Below are 8,854 nucleotides of genomic sequence, written 5' to 3'. Positions count from 1 at the left end.
TGTCCATCGGTCTGCGAATGAAAGGCTGTGTTGAGCTCTACACGGGTCCCCAACTCACTCTGTACGACTCTCCAGAAATGTAAAGTAAACTAAGGGCCTCTATCTGATATGATGGAAATTGGCACACCGTGCAACCGAACTATCTCCTGAATATAAATCTGGGCCAACCTCTTTGAAGTATACGTAGTCACAACAGGAATAAAATGTGCCGACTTAGTCAACCTGTCAACAATCACCCAAACTGCATCAAACTTCCTCAAGGTCCGCGGCAACCCAACTACAAAGTCCATAGTAATTCATTCCCATTTCCACTCTGGTATAGTCATCTGTTGAAGTAGGCCACCTGGCCTCTGGTGCTCATATTTAACTTGCTGGCAATTTAGACACCTAGATACATACTTAACTATGTCCTTTTTCATTCGTCGCCACCAATAATGTTGCCTCAAGTCACGATACATCTTAGTAGAATCTAGATGAATAGAATACCGAGAACTGTGTGCCTCTCCCAGGATCTTTTTCCTCAGTACATCCACATTAGGAACACATAGACGATCCTGGAGTCGCAGAACACCATCCGCTCTAATAGTAACTTCCTTGGCACCACCTCGTAGTACCGTTTTAGGAAGAACCATCAAGTATGGGTCATCATACTGGCGAGCCTTGATCTGCTCAAAGAGTGAAGATTGGGCCACCACATATGCAAGAACTCGGCTGGGCTCTGAAATATCCAGCCTTACAAGTTTGTTAGCCATAGACTGAATATCCGAGGCTAATGGCCTTTCCTCTGCTGAAATGAAAGCCAAACTACCCATACTCTCCGCCTTCCTGCTCAAGGCATCTGCAACCACATTTGCTTTGCCCAGATGATACAAGATAGTAATATCATAATCCTTTAGTAACTCCAGCCATCTGCGCTACCTCAAATTTAGATCCCTCTGCTTGAACAAATGCTGCAAACTACGATGATCAGTGTAAACTTCACAAGACACCCCATAAATATAATGCCTCCAAATCTTTAGAGCGTGAACAATCGCATCTAACTCCAAATCATGTACTGGATAATTCTTCTTGTGGGGCTTCAGCTGACGTGAAGCATATGCAATAACTCGCCTTTCCTGCATCAATACATAACCCAAGCCAAAGCGTGACGCGTCGCAATACACTGTATATATTCCCGAACCAGATGGTAACACTAACACGGGTGCTCTAGTCAGTGCTGTCTTCAGCTTCTGAAAGCTTGACTTACAATCATCGGACCATCGGAACTGAACACCCTTTTGGGTTAATTTGGTCAAAGGTGCTGCAATAGATGAAAAACCTTCCACGAACCGACGATAATAACCTGCTAAACCCAGAAAACTCCTGATCTCAGTCGCCGAAGTGGGACAATGCCAATTCTGAACTCTCTCAATCTTTTTGGGATCAACTTTAATACCTTCGCCCGATACAATATGTCCCAAAAATGCTACAGACTCTAGCCAAAACTCGCACTTAGAGAACTTAGCATATATCTTTTGTTCCCGCAATGTCTGAAGCATCACTCTCATATGCTGCTCATGTTCCTCCTTACTGCGCGAATAGATTAATATGTCATCAATGAAGACAATGACAAACGAATCAATATATGGCATGAATACCCTGTTCATCAGATCCATAAACGCTGTCGGGGCATTAGTTAAACCTAAGGACATTACTAGAAACTCATAATGACCATATCTAGTCCGAAAAGCAGTCTTCGGAACATCCGAATCCCGAATCTTCAACTGATGGTACCCCGACCTCAAGTCGATCTTAGAGAATACCCTAGCACCCTGCAACTGGTCAAATAGATCATCAATACGTGGCAACGAGTACTTGTTCTTAATAGTGACTTTGTTCAATTGGCAATAATCAATACACATCCGCATTGTTCCATCCTTCTTTTTCACAAATAATACTGGTGCACCCCAAGGCGATATACTCGGTCTGAAGAACCCTTTGGCTAGTAACTCTTCAAGCTATTCTTTCAATTCTTTCGGAGCCATGCGATACGGTGGGATAGATATAGGTTGGGTATCTGAAGCCAAGTCAATACAGAAATCAATATCACGATCAGGTGGCATACCTGGAAGATCTGACAAAAATACATCGGGGAACTCCCGAACTACAGGCACTGAATCAATAGCCGGAGTCTCTGCAGTAGTATCCCGAATATAGTCTAGATAAGACAAACAACCCTTCTCAACCATGTGTTGAGCCTTTATAACAGAAATAACTCGATTAAATGAACTAACAGATGAACCATTCCACTCCAGCTTAGGCAATGCTAGAATAGCCAAGGTAACAGTATTGGCATGACAATCTAGAATAGCATGATATGGAGATAACCAGTCCATGCCCAGAATAATTTCAAAATCGATCATCCCAAGCAATAGGAGATCTGCTCTAGTTTCATAACCATAGAATGTAATAATACAGGACCGGTAGATCCGGTTCACCACAACAGAATCGCCCACAGGAGTGGACACATAAACAGGAGTACTCAAGGACTCACGAGAAATACCCACGAATGGAGAAAATAGAGATGACACATATGAATACGTAGATCCTAGATCAAATAATACTGAGGCATCTTTGCCACAAACAGAAATAATACCTGTAATCACGGCATCTGAGGTCTCTGCATCTGGTCTAGCCAGAAAAGCATAGAACCGAGCTGGAGCACCAACTGTCTGGCCTCCGCCTGGCTGACCTCCACCTCTAGGACGGCCCCTACCCACCTGTCCTCCACCTCTGGGTGGTCGGACTACTGGTGGAGCAACTGGTCCGGTAAGCATAGGCTGCTGATCCTGCTGTATTGGTCTACCCCGAAGCCTGGGGCAAAACCTCCGCATGTGACTGGGATCCCCGCACTCGTAACAACTCTTCGGTGCGATGGGCTGCTGACTAAGTGTCTGGCCCTGGGGACGTGAATACCCACTGGGAGGACCCTGAATAGCTGGTGGGCGGTAAGAACTCTCTGGGATAGCATTTAGATAAGGTCGCACTGGAGCATCTCGAGGAGATGGTGGTGCTGGATATGGGGGTCTGCTGGACTGCCCCCTCACGAACTGACCCCTGCCCCCGGACGGAGCACCTCTAAACTCTCATGAGTACCTGAACTGCTTATCTCTCATAATCTGCTCTCGGCTCTGCTGACGTACACCTTCAATCCTCCGGAGTATCTCCACAACTCACTCATAAGAAGTACCCATCTCAATCTCTCGAGCCATAGTGGCCTGAATACCAGTATGTAAACCGGCTACAAACCTTCGCACTCTCTCCGCCTCAGTAGGGAGTATCATTAGTGCATGGAGAGATAATTTAGAAAACCTCGCCTCATAATCAGTCACTGACATTTAGCCCTGCTGGAGCTGCTCAAACTGAAACCGCAACTCTTCCCTCTGGGAGGGTGGAATATACCTATCCAAGAAGATACGGGTGAACTTGTACCAAGTCATGGGAGGAGAATCTGCTGGTCTTCCAAGAGCATAAGACTTCCACCATCTACGGGCTCTACTCTCTAGTTGAAAAGTAGCGAAATCAACCCCATAGGATTCCAATATCCTTATGTTGTACAGTTTATCTTTACAACGATCAATGAAATCCTGTTGATCCTCATGTCGCTCACCCCCGAAGATAGGAGGATGTAATCTAGTCCATCTGTCCAATAGTTTCTGAGGATCGGCGGCTACAGCTGGCCTGGGCTCAGGTGTAGCTGCTGCCACTAGTTGGGCTCCACCCACGGGTAGTGCACCCTGGGTCTGATATACAGCAGCTGCCTATCCATGAGCCTGCGCGGTAGGGGTCTGTGCTCCCCCGCCCGCCTGAGATGTGGCTGGGTCTGCCGGAAATAAACCGACCTGAGTCATATTGTCCATGAACCGCAGCATAGGACCCATGACGTCCTGAAATCCTGGTGCAGATGTGAAATCCATCGGAGCTGGCTCTGCCACAGGCACCTCACCCTGCTCCTCAATAATGTGATTCTCTGCTGGACCCACTGGCGGTATAATTGGAATAGTCCTGGGACGTCCTCGCCCTCTACCACGGGCTGGAGCCCTCCCTCGGCCTCTAGCAAATAGGGGATTAGCTCTTCCCTGGTCTGGAACTTCATTCGAGTACGTTCTCACCATCTGTGAGAAAAGAAGAGAATGATTTTTAGTGCTACATCAATTGCACGATGGAATGTGAAGAAAAGTAATTTCCTAACACCCTATAGCCTCTCGAAGATAAGTACAAACGTCTTCATACCGATCCACAAGACTCTATTAGGTCTGCTCATAACTTGTGAGACCTACTGTGATGACCCAAAATGTCATCTTTAAATTTTATAATTAATTATGTGTTCTAAGACCTCAAAAAGTACTATTTATCATTCCTCGACTTGCGTGCGCAATCCGTAAAATTTCATGGAAAGTCTTTATGTGAAAAATGGATTTAAAATGTGGATTAGAGCTTTAAAACTCAATTGAGTTAACTTTGGTCAACATCTTGAGCAAACGGACTCGGATCAGTATTTTAACAGTTCTGGTAGGTCCATATCGTGATTTGGGACTTGGACATATGCTCGGAATCAAATTTCGAGGTCCATAGCCCGAGATATGGAAATTTGAAGAAAAATTAAAATGTTTAAGTTTGAATTGAGACCGGATGTCTAATTATGTGAAAATGACCCCGGAATAGAATTTTGATGATTCCAACAGCTCCGTATGGTGATTTTGGACTTAGGAGTGTGTTCGGAATTTTATTTGGAAGTCCGTAGTTAAATTAGGCACGAAATGGCTAAAAAGAAGAATTTAAGTTTGGAAGTTAGACCGATGAGTTGACTTTTTGATACCGGAGTCAGAATCCAGTTCCGGAAATTTTTATAGCTCCGCTATGTAATTTATGACTTATGTGTAAAATTTTAGGTCAATCGGAGTTGATTTGATAGGTTCCGACATCTAATGTAGAAATTGAAAACTCTTAGTTTCATTAAGCTTGAATTGGGGTATGATTCATGGTTTTAGCATTGTTTGATGTGATTTAGAGGTTTGACTAAGTTCGTATGATGTTTTAGGACTTTTTGGATATTTTGTTGAGGTCCCGAGGGCCTCGGGTGAGTTTCGGATAGTTAACGGATCAAATATTGGACTTAAAAGCTGCTGCAGTGTTTCCTCTTCTGTTGGATATTCTGTGTTGATATCGAGCCCAGGTATCGAGCCCAGGGTTGACGAGGCTCAGGCTCGAGCTTGAGATCGAAGCCACAATCGAAGGTCCAGCTCGAGGACATGATCGAAGGTAAGGCTCGAGGGCTAGGATCGAGACCCATGCTCGATGCCCTGATCGAAGGCCCATGCTCGATGCTCTGATCGAAGGCCCATGCTCGATGCCCTGATCGAAGGCATGCTTGATGCCCTGATCGAAGGCCCAACCTCGATGTCCTGATCGAAGGCCCAACCTCGATGCCCTGATCGAGGCCATGACCGAGGTCCAGGCTCGAGCCTGTGATCGAAGCCGCGATCGAGGTCCAGTTCGAGGACCAGTTCCGAAGGCTGCTGGGCAGTTTTATAAAAAGAGGGCATTCGTCCCATTTGCCATTTTTGACGAACTTGAGCTTGAGCAGAGGCGACTTTTGGCAGATTTTCAAGGGAAAAACATTGGGGTAAGTGATTCTAACTAGGATTTGGTCTACATATACAAGTATATCATTGTTTTCACCATAAATTAGTGTGTTGAGATTTAAATTTGGGTAATTTTTAGAAATCTCATAGAAATAAATTTTTGAGATTTCGGTATCGATTCAGAGTCGGATTTGAGTGAAACTGGTATAGTTGGACTCGTAATTGAATGGGTTGTCGGATTTCATAACTTTCGCCGGATTCTGAGATGTGGGCCCCACGGGCTAATTTTTAATTAATTTCGGGATCTTTTCTTTAAAATGTGGTATTTTCTTATAGAATTGATTCCTATAATATTTGGTGATTGTATCGAATTATTTTGGCTAGATTCGAGCCAGATGGAGTTGGATAATCATGGAAAAGGCCTTATAGTGGATTAAATTGGAGCAAGACGAGGTAAGTCTCTTGTCTAATCTTGTGAGGGAGAAATTATCTCATAGGTGATTAAAATTAAATAATTGTTTCTAATTGCGGGGACTACGTACGCACGAGGTGACGAGAGTCCATGCGTAGCTACTATTAATGCTAAAGTCTGGGTAGTTTAAGACTCAAAGCATGAATTACTTGTGTGAATTGTATTTTTTATTAATTAAAATAATTGATGTATATATTGTGAATTGTCATGAAAAGTAGAAAAATATGAAATTTTCATATGCTTAATTTTTGTTTAAATCAATTAATTATTAAAAGAAATTGTTCTCCTCCCAAATTTTATCTTATAATAAATATACTCTCCTTCAGGAGGCACATAAGAAAATGCCCTCCTTTCTTGTGGAGCGAGCCGAACGCCTCGGCAGGATAGATGCATCTATAGATCGCGCCGCACGTCCCTCGGCAGTGTTCACGACACTCTGGATCAGGCCGTACGTCCTCGGCAAAAATCGTGCTTAATAATAATAATTACACGATACTTTAATAATTTATTTCAGCTTGTGAAGTTAATTAATAAATTGGGAAATCTTTAGAATTTAATGAATTAATATTCTTGCTTGTTAAGGAATTAATTGTTACTCATGTAAATGAGATTTAATTGATAAATTTGAAATTATTTGAATTGAACGAATTTAATTAATATATTGAGAATTGTTACATTTGAAGGAATTTGATTATTTTCACTGATTAAATAAATTATTATAAATTCTGTAATTTATGCTGATTTAAATATCCTAGTTTTATTTCAGTTATTATTGACCCATAGTGGGTGTCAAAGTCGGCCATCTCGTCTCTACCACTTCGAGATTAGGCTTGATACTTACTGGGTACACGTTGTTTACGTACTCATACTACACTTACTGCACTTTTTGTGCAGGACCTGAGACAGGTACTAGTGGAGGACCTATCATCATATACCCACGTCATCCTGAGGCATAGTGGTGAGCTGCCTTTCTGAGCCGTTCTGCAGCTACTAGTGTCTCTTCTTATATTTATATTCTGTCTATTTCATTTCAGACAGTATTTGGAGTTTTGTATAATCTACTAGATGCTCATGCACTTGTGACACCGGGTCTTGGCACACAAATTGGTAGAAGTTGGTATTTTATTATTTTCTTGGAATAAAGGTTTAACCAATGTACGATTGACTTATTAGTTGGCTTGCCTAGCTGTAGTGTTGGGCGCCATCACGACCTATAGGTGAAATTGGGTCGTGTTCCGAAGGTGCGATTGCACCAAAAGGCAGCAACTTCAGATTTTTCTTCTAAGTCCGAATTTGATCCGTTAACCATCCGAAACTCACCCGAGTCCCCCCACCCCCCCGGACCTCAACCAAGTATACCAACAAGTCCTAAAACATCACAAGAACTTAGTCAAACCTTCAAATCACATCCAACAACACTAAAAACACGAATCAGACATAGATTCAAGCCTAATGAACTTTGAAACTTTCAATTTCTGCAAACGACGCCGGAACCTATCAAATCACGTCCGATTGACCTCAAATTTTGCACACAAGTCATAAATGACATAACAGAGCTATGAAGATTTTCAGAATCGGATTACGACCCTAATATCAAAAAGTCAACCCCTGGTCAAACTTCCCAAAAATTCGACTTTCGCCATTTTCAGCCTAATTCCACTACGGACCTCCAAATAATTTTTCGGACACGCTCCTAAGTCTAAAATTACCATATGGAGCTATTGAAATCATCAAAACTCTATTCCGGGGTCATTTACATATAAGTCAACATCTGGTCAACTATTTCAACTTAAGCTTCCAACATGAAATTTATTCTTCCAAGCTAACTCCGAAATACCTTAAAAGCAAAACCGACAATTTACACAAGTCATAATACCTCGTAGGAAGTTATTCAAAACTTCAAATAGTTTAAAAGAGCATAAAGTACATCATTTCACATAAAGACAAAGACCAAGAAAATGTGGCTCCAAATTATCAAAGATCATTTGTTGCAAACAAGATATTGACGATGGAGCTATAACACTGACGAAACCAAGAAGAAAATCTTGTCCATTATTGCCGAACCTGAGAAGAGATAAAATGTTTGACATTCTTAAGACTGGGAGGCCCTCTTTTCTTTTACCCAAACACTTTATATCCTTCATGACCCCTTTTGAGCCTGCTTTATTTTTTCTTTGACCCCCTCTTTTGGAATCAAGTGTAGAGTCCAAAAAAAAAATGAATATCCATGCCACCAGAAAATAGGAGCTAGGACAATTAGATTATATAAAAAAAAAAGAAAAAAAAGAAACAAAAGAAAGATGAAAAAAAATAGTTAGATCAGCTGTTTTGAACTACGTTTGACTTGATTCCTTTAAAGGATACATAGGCAGCTCTACACTAGGGTTCAGTCTAACCAAATCAAAAATAAAAATTCCCAGTATCTGAAACTGGGGCAGATTTGTTTTTAAATTTTTTTTTATGAAGAGTTGATTCCAAGAGTTGTAAATATACAACCCTATCATCTTGAGTCTATTTTGAGTCTTAATGTGACCCTTTATTTCTAACCCTCTCCAAAAGCCTTCCAAATAAAGACCTTCCAATTAGTCTTTAAGAATGCCAAGGGAAGCACACAATAAGCAACAGTTTTCACACGATATAGAACAATGTCAAGTTTCTCGCAAAAAATGAAAGAGAAAATAAAAAGAAAAAAAGAAGAGTAAAACACGATAATGGATGAAAATGAGAGAGTCTTATTGGTGAAAACCCTCATGGGCGT

This window comes from Nicotiana tomentosiformis, chromosome 1 (genome assembly GCF_000390325.3).
Source record: "Nicotiana tomentosiformis chromosome 1, ASM39032v3, whole genome shotgun sequence".
In the NCBI taxonomy this organism is placed as follows: Eukaryota; Viridiplantae; Streptophyta; class Magnoliopsida; order Solanales; family Solanaceae; genus Nicotiana; species Nicotiana tomentosiformis.
Note: the sequence above shows the minus strand (reverse complement) of the source record.